Here is a 16,846-nt window from a genome sequence, read left to right as displayed (position 1 = left end):
AGGCGGGCGTGCTTGTGTTAGGACCCAGGTGCCTGGGCCGGTGGCTGTGTGAAGATGGTGTGAATCTGCCCCCAGCGGCCTGGGGGCTGCAGGTGGGCCCTGATCCCTCGCTGGGAAGCCAGTCTCAACCCCCTGCAGATTTTAACCCCGCATTCCCAACCTGGCCGTCGGGACCCTCCCAGCAGGCACACCCCCCCCCCCCTCCCGCTTTCTGTATCAGCTGCATCCCCCACTCTCCTGTATGCTGCGTGTTAAACAGACACGGCATGTCTTTCCCCCACGGACTCTCAGTGCCAACATACTGAAAACTCCTCACCCCACCATCACCTCTCAGTCCTCCCAACATCCACCCAACAACCATTTCGCTTAGAATAAGAAAATATACCACAAACCCAGAACACTGTTTATTTACGCATCTATTGGTGTAGAATGATCTCTCATAGGATGAGCTAATAGTTGATTTTTCCTCCTCTTAAAAAACATAAAGGTGGAGCCCAAACTTGTTGCAGAAGGGAGAGAAGGGCTTGGCATCCTCAGACGTGGAAGCGTTGGCTTTCCACCTCTACTCTTTATTTACCTTCTTAGTGAATTGAATGGATGGCAAAGCCTTTCCAATGCAGAGGGGCCTTGAACCTTCATTAGGCCTTTAGGACTTTGAAACATGCAAGAAACATGTTTCTCTGACTGTGTAGGTTTCTGCAGGGAGAGAAGAAGAGGGGGCGTCCCGGTGACCTGCTATGCCGGCCGAGATGCTCTCAGGGCTGTGACCAGGGCCCAGAGCTCCTGCAAGCCGAGCCGCCAGGGCTTCTCTCCCCCCAAGACCTGCCTCTCTGTGTCCACACTCTGCTCCTCGGGCTCACCTCCCGGGTGGCCAGGCTGGCATGAAGCCAGTGGTCCAAGGCCAGGAAACACTTGGCCACTTTGGGGTGGACCAGTGAACAAGAGTGGCCAGATGACTTAGCTCTGAATTGGGACAGCTGCTGGGTGGGAGGAAGCTGGAAGCCAGTCCACGTCTCCCCAGCCTTTCAGAATGCCGCACACCCCTTCGGGGGACCGTAGGAGAGCCCGCAGCTGTCCTGTGGTTCCCAGGAGCCTTTCAGCCACAGAGGGTGTGAATCTAGGACCAGAAGTGTATACGGAAGGGGATGCATTGCCATGAAGCATCTACAGTATAAACAACAGCAGCGTGTGTGTGTGCGTGCGGGCACGTTGTGCGCGCGCGCGCACACACACATGCACGCGCGCGCGCGCACACACACACACACACACACACACACGCACACACACACACACACACATACACACAGTGTGGGGGAGGGGAGATTGCAAACTCCAAAATCAAAATAAACAGAGGTCAAGAAGAGGAGGCTCTAAACAGGCAGTGGGCACTCAGCCTTCACAGAGGCTTTCCTCCCCCCCAGCCGCCACCCCCTCCCACCCTCCATGGCCCCCTGCCCCAGCCATCCCAAGCTTGGCTTTCACCAAAGGGCTCGCCCTCTGTTCCCTGTGAGCCCAGGACTGGGCTGCAGGAACAAGGGCGGGTTCCGCTTAGCCCTCTTAGCAGTGACCACTTGGAGAGCCCGGTTTCCAGAACAGGTGCTCGGTCACCTTGGGCCAACTCCCCCCCCCCCGCCACTGGCCCTGTCCCCTGGTGGTACATTTAGCACTGGGGCTGGGCCAAGCGCCCAGAAGCCAGGAGCCCCTCAAGCCCCCTGGTCCCCGACTACTTGATGATATTTCTGGAGGAGGAGCCAAAGTCCCCTGCTTCTCCCCAGCCCCTTTCTCAAGATAGCACAGTTTTCCATTTTCCCCTTCTCCCTGGCAGCCGCAGCGTCATGTGACTGGTTGTAATCCTGCACGGTTGCCTGGAAACCGGAAAGCAAGGTGATGGATTTCTGCACATGCTCACTGCCCCTGCTTTGAAGACAAGCCCTACGGAGGATCAACAGCCCCCTTGGCCTAAGTGCAGACAAGTTTAATAAAGCAGAGAGTAATTCTTTTCTGGAATTAGGTACCGGGCTGAAATCCTAGAATCCCAGAAAACGCAGGGCTCCCTGCGAGGCACCTGGCCAGATCTCCAATCTTGAGTCAGTCGGACAAAACCTCCTGGGGCAGGGGGCGGGGTGGGGAGTCACACCAGCTGCGACTTCAGAGGAGCTCAGACCCAGGACGTTGCTCTCGAGGAGTCAGTGACTCTGTCTGTCTTTTATTTCTTTGGAAAATTGCCACCTTAGACAATGCAGCTTTGTGTGGGGAGGGGGTGGAGAGACACAGGTAATGTTTCTAGAGACCGCAGGTCGCCCAGCTGTTTCTGAGGCCCTGTGTTTACCTGTAAAGTGGGGGGGACGCCCCTCCAAAGGCTGCCGTGCTGGACGCCCCCGGCAGTCTCTGCAGTCGCCCTGATTCCCCGGTAGCCTGTTAGCTCTTCTGGGAAGTCACTCCCATCTCTGAAGCAATGATGCCCTCCAATCAGGGGCCACGCTTCTGGCCTAGGGGGCTGGAAAGCAAGCAGGGGGCGCCTGCAGAGGGGACCCTGACTTCTGCTGTCCTCCCAGGAAAGGGGCAGGGCTCGGGGCAAAGGGGTCTGTACTGTCTGCTAGCTCTCAGAGGCCTCGTACCCAGGACCCCAAAGAAGCAGCTGCAGCTGCGGCTTCCCTGGTGGTTCAGCGGTTAGGGGTCTCCCGTCCAGTGCCGGGGTGGCGGGTTCGATCTCTGGTTGGGGAACTAAGACCCTGTGGTGGCTCAGCAGTCAAGAGTCCGCCTGCAACGCAGGAGGTCCAGGCTCCATCCCTGGATCGGGAGGATCCCGTGGAGGAGGAAATGGTAACCCACTCCAGTGTTCTTGCCTAGGAAATCCCAAGGACACAGGAGCCTGGCGGGCTACAGTCCGTGGGGGTGCAGAGTCAGAGGTGACTGAGCAGCTAGACAACAACAGTGTATCTTTGGCAGTGTCTTCCAGCCAGGGGAGGCCTTAAAATGGGGTGTAATCTAACCCATCATTTAAGAGATGAGGAAAGCGAAGCAAAGAGGAAGGGAGATCTTCCCAGGGTTCCTTGGCCCACTTCTGAGCTGAGCTGGAACCCCCGGGGCCTGACTCCTGGTCCGTCCTCTCTGCGCCACACTGTGGTCAGCAAAGCTGGGCAGGGCTGCCCCCGGGAGGCCCAGATCACCCTGGGTCCCCGGCTTCCATGACAGGACGGATAAATATCATTTGATGTATACAACATTGTAAATCAACTATACTCCCAATAAAGTTAAAACAAATAAATCACCAACTTAAGTGATAACCCAAAAAAAAGCCGAAAAACTCATCAGCCATCTTAATTAGTACGATTCTGAAGGTAATCGAATAAAGTTTAAATAAAGGAAGGTTGCTACTTTAAAACATAAGAATAATTTGGGGTGCGTTCCTAAAGCATCATCGCAGGGCTTGAGCTGGAAATGCCCAGGAAGCACATTCATTCAGCTCCAACCAGCGGGCGGCCTTGACCCCAGGAGCAGGCTCCCTCCTGCCAGCTCCTGGGTGGTGCTGCCAAGTCTTCAGTGGTGACAGGTGTTTCCACGTCTCAGTGGGGTGGGTGCACCTGAGGGCGGGGTGGAGCCCCCAGAGTCTGGGAGGCAGAAGGGAGTGGGAAAAGGTGGGCTCCGCTTCCTGCCCCTCTCCTACCCCTCCCCCTCGGGAGGGCGGGCGAGAATGGCAAGCTGGGGATTTTCAAGCCACAGGCGAGAAAGCGAGGTCTTAGGCAGCCCCATCCCCAGCAGTTTTGGGGAGAAACCTATTTTCAATAAAATCGATCATCTTCATTCTCTTCAACTTAGAACAAAATTAAGCTAAACAGTCAATCCTAAAGGAAATCAACCCCAAATATGCACTGGAAGGGCTGATGCTGAAGCTGAAGCTCCAATACCTTGGCCACCTGATGTGAAGAGCCGACTCACTGGAAAAGACCCTGATGCTGGGAAAGATTGAGGGCAGGAGGAGAAAGGGACGAGAGAGGACGAGATGGTTGGATGGCATCATTGATGCGATGGACATGAGTTTGAGCAAACTCTGGGAGATAGTGAAGGATAGGGAAGCCTGGCGTGCTGCAGTCCATGGGGTCGCAAAGAGTTGGACCTGACTTAGCAACTGAACAACAATAAAGCTAAACAATAATTTAAAACTTCCTAATCTGATTTACCTTCAGGTGCTTTTAATATTTACTATAAATGGAGCTAGAAACTGCTGGCACGGCTGGCGTCCCACCAGGAATTTTCCGAGAGATGGGCTTTTAGGAGCTTGTCCCCAGAAGAGACCATCCATGGTCAAACAAATCCAGAAAGAGGTTCTGATTTTTGAAGTTCTTGCCTCCCGAGCGTCCAGCAGATACACACACACAAAGGCTGTTTTCAGAAAAGGAAGTGAAAGATAGATAGGAAAAAAAGTCCCTGAAGTCAGCATTCCAACTGGCAACACGTGAAACTTGGTACGTAAATAGGTCTGTGTTCCCTCCGCGGGCCTTCTTGTTTTCTGCCCCTGAAGTTTCCGCCTGTTCCCTTTAAACAACTTCTGGAAGGGGCGGTTGTTCCGGGCTTGGGACCAGAGCCCTTGTTCTTTCACGTCACTATTCCTTCATTTGTTCTCGGCATCTCTGCCAGACACTCGGTGCCTCCCCAGCTCCGAAGGGTTGGCCAGGGTGGCCCAGGATGCTCGGCAGGGCCCAGGGCTGCCCCGGAACACCTGGGGGGGTCTGGATTTGTTCCTGTTGGACCTTCCCGACGACGTCAGGGCCTCGGCGACGCTCCACGAGGTTCTCATCCCCCAGCTCCTGGGCCTCGGGGCACTGGCGCTAGAAGGCTGACTGCCGTCTGTCAAGAGGCGTCTTGGTGCAGTCTGCTCTGCCAGCCCTCTCACTGTCTCCTCCACCCGGGAGGCGCTTGCCGCCTCGAAACCGTTTCAGCGGGTGAGAGGCATCCTGCCTGTGAAGTCCCGGGCCGTCCTGGGTGCGCACCTGTGCTCAGGCCCCGCTCGCCTCTCGGGGACGACCCTCTAACGATGGCTGCCTCCCTTTCTGGGCTCCTGCCCGCAGGGCGTCTTCCTCTTTCCATCCACAGCTCCAAGCCCATCTCTCCAGGGACCAGGGCCTCCCAGCCCTCCAGCCCCCCCCCTCACCAGCCTCCTTCATCCCCCACATCCCTGACCGCTGGCCCCTGGTGTCTAGAATTTAACACCGTTCACACGGGACCGCCTTTGTCCTTCCTAGAGGCCAGGCGGCCTCTGTCAGGCAGTGATTCTGCGTCTTCTGCCACCTCCAAGCGAGACCTGGGCCCAGTCCAGGCTCCTCTCCCTCACGTGCCCCACCCAGCGTCCAGCCCTGATGCTTCGGCCTCCTGAAATCTCCCCAAATCACCACCTTCTCCCCGTCTCTCTGCCACTACCACACACCTCTGACCCTTCTCTCTTGCCAGGAGCAGCAACCGGTCCTAACTGTCCTCCTGGGCTGCGGTTTACAGTCCCTGTCCTGGGGCCCTTGGGTGATGCTGCAAAGAAAGTGCCAGGCGCCCTCCAGCTGACTGTGTCCTTCCCACCTTCAGGTTCCCCTTCAGGTCAGGCCCAAAACCCTGTGCGAGGCGATGGGGTGGTCGGCCAGGCTGGCCTCCAGCTATGTGTCCACCGCACGCGGAGCTTCCATTCTCCTTCCTCTGTGCCTTCCCATCAGGAGTGCCCTGGCCAGTCGGCCGCTCAGCCGGCTTCTTCAGGCCTGATCCCTCTTCCCCGGAATGGAGCACCTCCTTGCGCTGTCACGGCGCCCGGCAGCAACCTGGAGCCGAGCCCAGCCCGGCCTCCTCCGGGTCTGCCCACTCAGCCACAGACCCAGGACGCAGGGGCCATGCCCCTGGACTGAGCTGCCCGTCTCAGAGGCACCCTCGCCAGGGTCCAGCCTTTAGTCCTGAGTCGGGACAGCTATCGCTGAGATGAGATGAGGATGGTTGGACGGCATTACTGATTCAGTGGACATGAGTTTGAGCAAACTTGGGGAGACAGTGGAGGACAGGGAAGCCTGGCGTGCTGCAGGCCATGGGGTTGCAAAGAGTCGGACGGACTGAGCGACTGAACACCATCAACCGCTAGAGGATGTCCCCTGAACAGACAAGGACAAATGACCTGCACATCAGATATGCCTGTGCTTGCCCAATGGCTTCTTAGCAAAAAACGTTAGTATCCCTCCCAGAAATTAAAATGCGAGGATTGAACTTCACTCCTGTACTAATGTTCTCTTGATAACCACTTGCCCCAATAACTTGAGCACAGAACAAGATACAGTAATTTTCTGAAACTGTGAAGTTCGTCTTGATAATCCCGAGGAATCACTCCGACACTTAGAAAACGTCAGGGAAAAATTAACTGGAATAAACACACCATTGCTGGCCCAGCTCATCAGACGAGAAGACCCGGAGAAGATGCCGCCGGCTTCACGGAAGACGGGGCCAGAGGACCGGCTCCCAGCTGATGAGACCGCTGCTTCCCCTCCCCCGAAATGAGTGTGTCTTTTTGCAGAATTGACAATTTTTTTCAAGAAGATCAAAACTTTTCACATGAATCCATCCATTCACAAATCAGACAATGATGAAGACCTGGTGGCTTGATTTGGGGGCCAGAAAGTTCAGTCACCGAAAGGGAGTGAGTGAGGGGCCTCCGCCCTGCCCCCACCTCTATTCCAAGGTCAGAGGAGACCTGCGACCCCTGGGCCAGGTGTTCGGGCAGGTGTGAGACCAGCCTGCTAAGTGGAGGTGGTGGGGCGGAGGGGGGTGACGTCTTCCTGGTGGAGTTTGGCCCCCCAAGGAGCCCCCGACTGCAGGACGGTTTCTAGAGGCCAAGACTCCAAGGCCGGCCTGGGCGAGCTCTGCCCTTTCCCTCAGGGCCCAGGGGCTTCCTCAGGCCCGCAGCTGCTTCAGCCAAGCTTGCCTTTTCCGAGACCGGCCTGGCCCCGCCCACCCCACCCCGGGGTCTGACCTTTTGCCCGACCAGGGGCATCCCCCCACCCTACCCCTCAGCCAGCCCTAGGGCGTCCAGACTCTGAATTTCCCTGAGAAAAGGTGTCTACATTACACTCTACAAGACAAAGGAGGGGCCTGTCTGCCCTTGGCAGGGAGCTCCCCCCAAGAAGGGCCGGTTCTCAGGGAGCCAGGCGGGAAGGAGGTGGGCATCGCCGGGGTGCAGCCCCGGAGGAAGGGAAGCGGCCCGGGGAGGCCTCCGTGACCCAGCAGCCCTGGTCCTGTATTTCGGGCAGCTGTCAGGCGGGAGAAACCGGGGCACAAGGCGGGGCTCTGGTCGCTCAGAGGCGGGGAGCCTGCCCCCAGCAGTCCCCCCAGGAGTGGGTGGACCCTGGGGCTCCCCAGGTGGCGCTAGTGGTAAAGAGCCTGCGAGCACAGGACCCCGAGAGACATGGGCTCAATCCCGGGTCGGGAAGATCCCCTGGAGGAGGGCATGGCAACCCACTCCAGTGTTCTTGCCTGGAGAATCCTGTGGACAGAGGAGCCCGGCGGGCCACAGTCCTTGGGGTCACAAAGAGTCAGACACAACTTAGCAACTGAACAACAACCCCAAAGCCGGTTCAGGCGGCGCATGTGCCCCGTGGGGACCTGGCCGGGGCCGCCGCTGCCAGTTCCTCTCCATCCTCCAACCTGCCTGTCTGTTCGCCACGCGCTGTGCCCCGGGGCAGGGAAAAGGGGCGATTCCTGGCCCCCATAAAATTTCCACACCCAGTTTAGAAGTCGTTTCACCTATAAATACACTCTTTGAGGTGGGCCTCACCCAGGGGTGCCCAAGGCAGGAGAAACGGGACAAGGGGACTCGCAGAGGCAGGGAGCCACGGGCACCCCGTTGCAGACGCTACTGCCCACCTTCTGCACGCGGCCTGTGCCGGCTGCTGTCTTGCATATGAAGGCGCTAGGTCTGTCCAGGGCTGCTCATCAGGACGGCCTGACCCCCATGGAGCCCCCAGAGCGGAAAACGAAGCCCCCTACTTCTCTCAAATCCAACGCAGTGGAGGGAAGGAAGGCCCAGAGGAGTCGGGGTGAGAAGCAGCAACACAATAGACTCAGGAGTCCGGAAAGGAAATCACATTCCAGACCCTGACCCGCCACCGCCGAGCCGGGACCCTGAATGAGCTGTGCCCGTCCGTCACCTGTCCACCCATCTATCTGTGTGTTTAGTCGCTCAGTCGTGTCCGACTCTCTGCGACCCCACGGACTGCAGCCCGCCAGGCCCCTCTGTCCGTGGGATTCTCCAGGCAAGAACACTGGAGCGGGTTGCCGTGCCCTCCTCCAGGGGAATCTCCTGACCCAGGGACTGAACCGGGGTCTCCGCACTGCAGGCAGATTCTTTACCACTAGCGCCCCGTGAACTTGCTTCCTCCCTGCTGAAATGCGGCAGGAAGTGGGCAGAAGAGGCCCGGGTGGGCGAAGCAGGGGAAGGAGGGGGAAGGGCAACCCCTGGGGCAGCCGGGGGTGGGGGTGGGGCGGATGGTGCGCCCCAGGCTGCTGGGAGCAGGACAGGGGGAGGCTGCAGCAGAGATGGGGAGGCCAGGCCAGGGTCAACCCCAGCGCATCCCTTGGAAGCTGTGGGGCCTCGGGCACAGGTTCTGTCGTGTCTGAGCCTCCACGGCCTCTACTGTGAGGCGGGGGTAAACCCCCTTGTTCCGGGGGTGGAGGCGAAGTGAGGAGATGCTGTCTGTGTAGACGGGAAGGTGTGCGCCTCCCTCGACTTAGAGAATCAGGCTGTGCTTTCCCCCAGGAAAATGTCTGAGATGCTCCGGTGAGCCCGCTGGAGCTGGGGGTGCTGAGTGCAGGCCAGTCACCCCTGGCCTGCTGGGAGGCCACCCTCCAGGCTGGTCCCTGAGCAGATGGTTGCTCCCTCTTCAGACTGTGTCAGCAGGCAAGGCCGCCCCAGCCCAGGGAAGGGTGACTGGCCACGATCGGGTTTGGAAATGTGTGTCAAACCCAATTCCAACCAGACGCGGCTGGTCTGCTTCCAGCGGCGGCCTGCCATCCCAGGCCTGGCCAGGGGGAGGCCCGTCCGCTTCCATGCCCGGGAGGCCGGGCCTGTGTGTTGCCTGAGTCCTTGGGTCCAGACTGACACGCTCACCTCCCTGTTCAGACGGTCTAGGCCGTGAGGAGCTCAGGGACGCTGCGAGCCTGGGGAGAATCCACCTGCCCATCTTCCAGCCGGACAGGCGGGGCGGGGGTGGCGGGGGCTGGCGAGGAGACCCAGTGCAGCCTCCGCGAAGGGGCGCGTGAGCCCAGCCTCCCCACCCCCACCTCGGGAAGTGCCCCCTGAGCCACAGATGGGCCCCCAGCAACCAGCCAGGAAGCCACGCTTTGCTGAGTCAAATATGGTGGCTGAGAAAAACCCGGGCCGCCGCCACCACCACCCAGAAACCAACCCAGCAGAGAGGGCAGCGGTACCAGCAAGAGTCGAAAGGAAACGAAAACCCAATGTTCTGAGTTTAGCCTTTAAGCACAGTTTCCAGTGGGTGTGCTCATGTCTTGAAATGAAACAGATGAAAGCAACATGTGTCAATGGTTGTAGGAAGACAATAATGTCATCAACAGGAAATAGAGAAATTGAGCCCCGAAGCCTCAGCCCAGAGCTTAACTCTTCCCCTGCCCATCCCCAGAGCCTTCTGCCGGAGTCTGGGGAACTTTCCCCGTGGCGGGGGCCCTGGGAGACCCCCTGCAAGGGTCACAAGCACCAGAGAAGGACTTGCTTTGGTTCTTAAGGGCTGATGGCCGTGGGGGGCTGGGGGACGGGGCCCATGGAGCAGCCTCTGGCCCTGGAGCAGCTGAAGGGGAAGCCATGCAGCCTCGCTGTCCTGAGCAGCTGCAAAGCCTTGGCTGTGGGGCCACCGCTACGAGTTCTTGGCCAGAGCAGGGCAGGCTGCTGGCAGAGGCGGCCCAGCCCCAGCCAACGTGTTGGCATTGGGGGGAGGGGGGAGTCTGTGGGCCCCAGGAAGCGCGCTGATGGCTGCCTGGAGGCCAGGGGTGCAGGCAGAGCAGGTGGGGTCTGGGAGACCCCTTCTCACCCAATCCCCCCACTCAAGACAGAGTAAATGAAGTACACCCACCCCTCTCGCCAACCCTCAGAGAACAGGGGGGAAAAACACTGACTCTGTGGCTCAGCGAGTGAAGACTCCGTCTGCAATGCAGGAGACGCGGGTTCGATTCTTGTGTTGGGAAGATCCCCTGGACGAGGAAATGGCCACCCACTCCCGTGTTCTTGCCTAGAGAATCCCATGGACGGGGGAGCCTGGGGGGTGCAGTCCTGTCCTGTGTTGTTTTGCTGTGCTTAGCCCCTCGGTCGTACAGCGAGAGGGGCTTCAACAACAGATGTTTATTTTCTCGCAGGACTGGAGGCTGGAAGTCCAAGATCAAGGTGCTGGAAACTTTGGTTCCTGACTAGAACTTTCCTACTGAGCTTCTGTGTCCTCACGTGGCAGAGGGGGAGGGAGCTGGTCTCTTCCTCATCTTAAAAGGGCGCTAACCCATCACGGGGCCTCACCCTCACAATCTCATCTAAACCTGATTGCCTCCTAAAGCCCCCCCACCATATTCCATCATTTCAGGGTTTAGGGGTTCAGTACACGCATTTGACAGGAGACAAAATTCAGTCCCCAGCACTGAGTGTGAAGGAGCGTCAAGGTCAGCCCGATCCACCTCTGCAGGTGGTGGCCCCGAGCCAGCCACTGTCCGAGGCTCAGGAGTCGTGTGGGTGACGGGCAGACCCAGGCTTTGTCTTCCGGGAGCCCTCAGCGAGTGAGAGACCAACCCAGAGATGGATGACACGACCCCAGCAGAGGGAGGGTCTCAGCGGAGATGCCCATGGGATACAGGGTAGGAATAGGTAAAGGGCACTGAGGCCACCCCGGGCGAGATAACACGAGGAGGAGGGGGGCCCTGGGAGGGGCCAGCGGCTTGGAAATGAGATGCAGCCTGGGGAGGGGCTGGGCCCCTGCAGGACCTCCCTGGGGAGCCCAGGATGCAGGAGGCCTGCAGGGGGGTCGGCGTGGAGCTGACATGGCCGGATCCAGGGAACCCAATCCTCTGGCCTTGACTTTGCAGAGAAACTTTTCATCCTCTGGTGGGGAAGTGGTGTCACTGAGCTCTGTTCTAGGGAGTGCCTTCTGTGGACGCTCAGGGACTGGGTTCCATGCGGGGTGGCCTTCTAGAAGCAGATGGGAGTCTGCTGTAACCTAAGAGGTTGTCCTTGGTGAGATTGTTGCTGTTGTTCAGTTGCTAAGTTGTGTCCGACTCTGCAACCCCATGAATCGCAGCACGCCAGGCCGCCCTGCCCATCACCATCTCCCTGAGTTTGCTCAAACTCAGGCCCATCGAGTCGGTGATGCCATCCAACCACCTCATCCTCTGTCGTCCCCTTCTTCTCCTGCCCTCAATCTTTCCCAGCATCAGGGTCTTTTCTAGTGAGTCAGTTCTTCGAATCAGGTGGCCAAAGTATTGGAGCTTCAGCTTCAGTGTCAGTCCTTCCAGTGAATATTCAGGGTTTCCTTTAGGATGGACGGGTTGGATCTCCTTGCGGTCCAAGGGACTCTCAAGAGTCTTCTCCAACACCACACTTCAAAAGCATCAAATCTTTGGCACTCAGCCTTCATTATGGTCCAACTCTCACATCCATACATGACTACTGGAAAAACAATAGCTTTCACTAGACAGAATTTGTCAGCAAAGTGATGTCTCTACTTTTTAATACACTGTCTAGGTTTGTCATAGCTTTTCCTCTAAGGAGCAACCATCTTTTAGTTTCATGGCTGAAGTCGCCTTGGTTAGATAGTCACACTTGATTTCAGCAACTGCCTTAGGCTGGGCTTCCTGGAAGCAGATCTGAGATGGGTGTTCACGTGAACTGTTAGTAAACAGTCTCAGGGACAAGGGAGCTGGGGTGTCCATGACACCGCTGGCTCGGGACTGGGGACCACACACTCCAAACCTGCAGGATTCCAGCAGCTTCCACCAGAGATGCAGGAGAGAAGGCTGAGGGTGAAGCAGGAAGCAGTGGGCACCGAGGCTGGAGAGCAGACACTGAGTGACTGCTAACTGTCCACTTAGGACATCACCCAAGGACGCCCCTACAAACCACAGCACTGGCCTGGCCAGGAGTCAGGGCGTGGGAAGAAGTTTTGGGGTTCAAATCAAGGACGTCACAGGAAGCCCAACACCCATATCCAGGATCACGAGAACTATGGCTGAAAGACCTCTTCCAGCCATGGACGGATGGGACCACCGCAGAGCAAGGAGTGCTGGCCCCGCGTTAGCTCAGTGCTGACAGTGACCACATCGGCGGCTATGATGAGCTTCGCAGCAAGACTCAGAGCCAAGCTCCTGCAGCCAGGAGCTGTCCCTGGGCTGTTGTTCAGTCGCTAAATTGTTTCGGACTCTTTGCAACCGCAGCGTCTGCAGCCTGCCAGGCTCCTCTGTCCTCCAGTGTCTCCTGAGTCGGTGATGCTATCTAAGCATCTTGTCCTCTGTTGCCCCTTTCTCTCTCTTCATGGATCACAGCCTTGTTGTGGCGAAAGGGCCTGCAAACTTCCACGAAGCTATGAGCCATGCCATGCAGGGCCACCCAAGACGGACGGGTCACAGTGAAGAGTTCTGACAAATCGCGGTCCACCGGAGGAGGGCAGGGCCACCCACTCCAGTGTTCTTGCCGAGAGACCCCATGAAGGGAATGAAAAGGCAGAAAGTCCGCGGGCTGTGCAGACTGGCTACCTGGCTTGGGGCGGGGTGGGTCCCTTCCACTGCTGACTCAGGGCCCTTTGGCCCTGTAACCAGGGTGGCCCCACCTGCCCCGCCCATCTGCAAGGTTGTTCTGGAGGTAAAACTGGGAAGCCAGCCTGGGGAATTCTCCAAGAACGTTCAGGCATGTTCTGCTTCCGAAATGCTGAGCAGTCAGGCAGGGCGGTGACTGGTACTGAGCGTCCCCTCCAGGCCCGCAGCCGCCTCTGCAGCTTTGAGCACGTGCAAAGGACAGCAAGGTGCTCAGAGCTGAACTTTGACCCCCAGGCGGGGTCCCTGACAGAGACCTTGGTCTGTCCCTACAAATCGCAGATACCGTGAAGGCACGTGATCTCTGCCCAGATGCAATTAATCACCGAGGATCTGAGTTACCTGCTGGGGCGGGAAGACAGAGATCACAGCCGGCCCATCAATGGGGCTCTGACAAGCCTCCCCCAGGGCTCCGCGCCGGCTCCCTCCCTTCTTCTCGGTTGGCCAGGCACTCTCTGCCTGGGTGCATTACCCGGGCCCTGCCCCGCCACTCGGGGCCAGGCCAGCCTCCCGGAGACTCTGGAGAGTTCAGCTCTTGGAGTGACTTCCTGCCTGTTAGAAAGGGGCAGGGACGCCACAGTCTCTTGGAGACTCAGTACTGGGGGTGATGTGCCTTGGGGGCTGCCTCTCCGCCTGCCCTCAGCAGCCCCTCTTCATCCTTATCTCAGCAGAAAGACTCCCTCTAAAGCGTCAACCCCAGGGCCCCACGCTAAGCCGCTTCAGTCGTGTCTGACTCTTTCCAACCCCATGGACTGTGGCCCACCAGGCTCCTCTGTCTATGGGATTCTCCAGGCAAGAATACTGGAGTGGGTTGCCATGCCCTCCTCCAGGGGATCTTCCCGACCCAGGGATCGAACCCTTGTCTCTTACGTCGCCTGCATTGGCAGGTGGGTTCTTTACCACTAGTGCCACCCAGGGCCCCAGCACCACTAACTGTTTTTCTTCGACCCTTAAAGTGCAAGAAAAAGAAAAGTCCCAGCCACAACTGTGACTCTGAGCTGTAGGGGCACCGTGGGGCCCTCCTGGATACCTGTGTCCACACCTGAGTCCCCACCTGCCCAGCGGAGGAAGCCTCTGCCCAGAGCTCTGGACCCCAAGCTCCCTGAGGCGAGGATGGCCTTCAGCCTTTCACCCAGACCCGCACATAAGGCAGGCGTCCGCCTCTCGGGGACCCCGTCACTTGTCCCTGGGGACATGGAGGACCTAGGAGGCACGGGACGTGTCCCAGCCGTGCTGGCCAGTGAACGGCCAGGTCTGGACCTGAACACGTGGCTGCCTGCCTTCCAAGTGTGGGTTCGTTCCAACCACACACGTATTTAAACGGAGACACCTGGGATCCAACGGCACGAATCTCAGACCTTGGCGATGCTCACCCCGACCTCCAGCTTCACCCTGGACTCGTGCTTCAGAGCCGAGGCCTGGAGGCTGTGACCCCAGGCACTCCTCACTGGCCGGGGTTCTGGGTGAGAGAATCGGACTGTCCACGGGGCTCCTGGGCAGGAAGGTGGGGCCACACGGAGGGTGTTCCCGGGACCTCCGGGTTGGTTTCTCTTCTACAGCAGTGTAGGCTGCAGTGTTTAATGTCTAAATGAGAGGATGATTTTTTAAAAATGTTGGATCCTGGGAGAAATAGTATATATGATTTTCCACTACCAGGCTATGCTGAAAACTCATCACAGTTTTCCAAGAACCAACCCAAAGCAAAGAAAGGATGGAGCATCCTTGTTGGCATAATTTGGGGGGGGTGTCACCAAGGAGACGCTCTGGGGACCAAGTGATGAAAGAGGTTGGGCCACGGGCCACGGCCTGCCCCATCCCTGGTCCCACTCGCTGCCCCGCACCCCATGGCAGGCGTTCGGTGAGGGGTGGATGCCACACGGGGGGTGGACTGCAGAGGAGTGGGGGGACCCCAGCTCGCTTCTGCCCCCCCGTTCTTCCACCTGGGGCCCACGTATGCAGTCCCACGGCGGGACCTGGGGTCCCTTCAGCGAGAGTAGCCTCCACTTCTGCTTCCTGAGAGGTCTGTGCAGGGACTGGAGCCTGGGTGGGCGGGCTGCAGCCGGGGTCCTCGGGGCTCTGCACACCCGGGGCATGTGCTCTGCATTCAGCGGCAGGCGCTGTGCTGGCCGTGGTGGTCGGGCACCTGCTGGCCATCTGGGGACTCGGGGGGCTCTGTGTAGGGGGAGGGAGGGCGGGCAAAGCTGGGGCCTGCCGGCCACTGCCGGGAAGGTGTTCTCGCCACCTCAGCGGCCCCAGCCTTGGCCCCAGGGGTCAGAGCAAGAGGCCTGCCCCTCAGCCGGCAGCTCTGCAGGCGTGGGGCCATCTCAGGGGCTTCTGCTAACCTTCTAATGGCCGAGGGGCAGCCCGAAGCCGTGCCCAGGGAGCCTCACCCCGCCATGACCTGGAGGGCGTCACGAGATGGAGATGGAGATGGAGCTGGCGGCCGGCGCGGGGTCCGAAGGGGTTGCAGGGACCCAGAGAGGAGGCCCCCTTGCGTCTGGGGTTTACTGAAGGCCGCGCGGTGCAGGGGCGGGAAGGAGGCCCGGAGAGGCCGGCAGGATGGCTTCGAGGGTCCCGGGGGATTTCTGGTTTCTCTTCCCAGGCCTGGTCTGCCTCCGCCCCCCGCCACCCCCCGTGGGGGTCAGAGCCGGGCCTCTGGTGGCTCTGCTTGTTCCAATGAGCTGGTGATTTTGGGGCGTCGCCTCGCTTTTCAGAGCCTGTCCTCTCTTTGTGGACACGGGGCGTCTCCGAGGACACAAGGACGCCCAGAGGCCCAGCTTCGGAGGGTCGTGGGTGTGGGGGGCTTGGAGGGCCCCTACCCCTGAGGCCCCCAAGGATTGGATGATGCTTCCCCCGACCCCTGCCGGCGCCCCAGACCCTCACACAGTGGATTTGGCTCCTGGGGAAGTGGGACCCTCAGCGTCTGCAGAATCCGCCCGGAGCAGCGGAAGAGGATGTCTTCCCAGCCCTGACGACCCGCGCTCTTCCTGTGCCTTCGTGTAATCTGACTCTTGATTGCCGTCCTGAAGGGGGACCCGGGGACCTTTGATCTCCCCTGCCCCTGGGACGCTGGGCCTGTGGTCTGGCTGACGAGTTTGCGGGAGCAGCCTGTCGCCTGCTGTCCTGTGCGGGAGCCTCAGGCCCAAATTGATGTCAGGTTCCCGGGCGGAGTGTTACCTGGAGCTTTGAAGCTCATAATGACTCCAGACCGTCTTCTCAAGTCAGCGGCTACAAATGTTAATAAAATTAAAGCCACCTGAGAGTTCAGCCCAGCCATCCTTTGAAAGCAAGTCTGTGCCGGGTTATTACCCTCAATTATCTAGCTGTCCACTCTCTTAGCTTGGGGTTAAACTCTTAACTCTTCCCTTTGAAGTCATTATCCTTTTATCTATGACTGGACCAAGGAATTTTAGGACAATAATCAATGGAAACTTCATAAGAATAGAAGAGCGGGGAGGGGGGAAAGGTGTGAATATCCCTTTAACTGTTGGCCTGCTGGGGGGGCGGGGGGCAGGCGGGGGGCTGTGTCCCTAACTTGCAGGGGGAAAGAGGGGGACCCCACACCAGCATCCCAGTGAGCAAGGTTCAGCTCCTCTGAAAAATGAAGGAAAGGGATAATTTGGGGGCGACAGAGAGGTGCAGCCTTCCTCAAAGGGGAAGGGGAAGGAATGAAGCAAACAGACAGTTAAAGACCGGGTTTAATTAGGGCTTTGATGTGCCCCGGTGCCCGGTGCCCGGCAGTCCTCCAGGAAGTGGCCTGTGAAGGGAGCTGACCCCAGAGGCTGTGGGCTGGGGGCTTCTCCACCAGGAGGAGAGCCAGGCTCACCCAGGTCCTCACAGCAGGAGGACAAGAAATCACAACTTTCTTTTCTGCAAAAGTCCTTCTGGCCTCCTGGAGGCAGAGGCTCTTTCAGTATCATTACGCTGCCCCTGCCTGTTTAAAAAGAGAGAGAGAGACAGAGAGAGAGACAGAGAGACAGAGGAGAAAAGAAAGACAAAAACAGGGGGTACTGACTAACACTGGCGG

Source organism: Giraffa tippelskirchi, chromosome 3, assembly GCF_054371585.1.
Source record: "Giraffa tippelskirchi isolate mGirTip1 chromosome 3, T2T-mGirTip1v1.2.pri, whole genome shotgun sequence".
NCBI classification, from domain to species: Eukaryota; Metazoa; Chordata; class Mammalia; order Artiodactyla; family Giraffidae; genus Giraffa; species Giraffa tippelskirchi.
The sequence above is the reverse complement of the archived record's forward strand: the minus strand, read 5'-3'. Positions refer to the sequence as shown.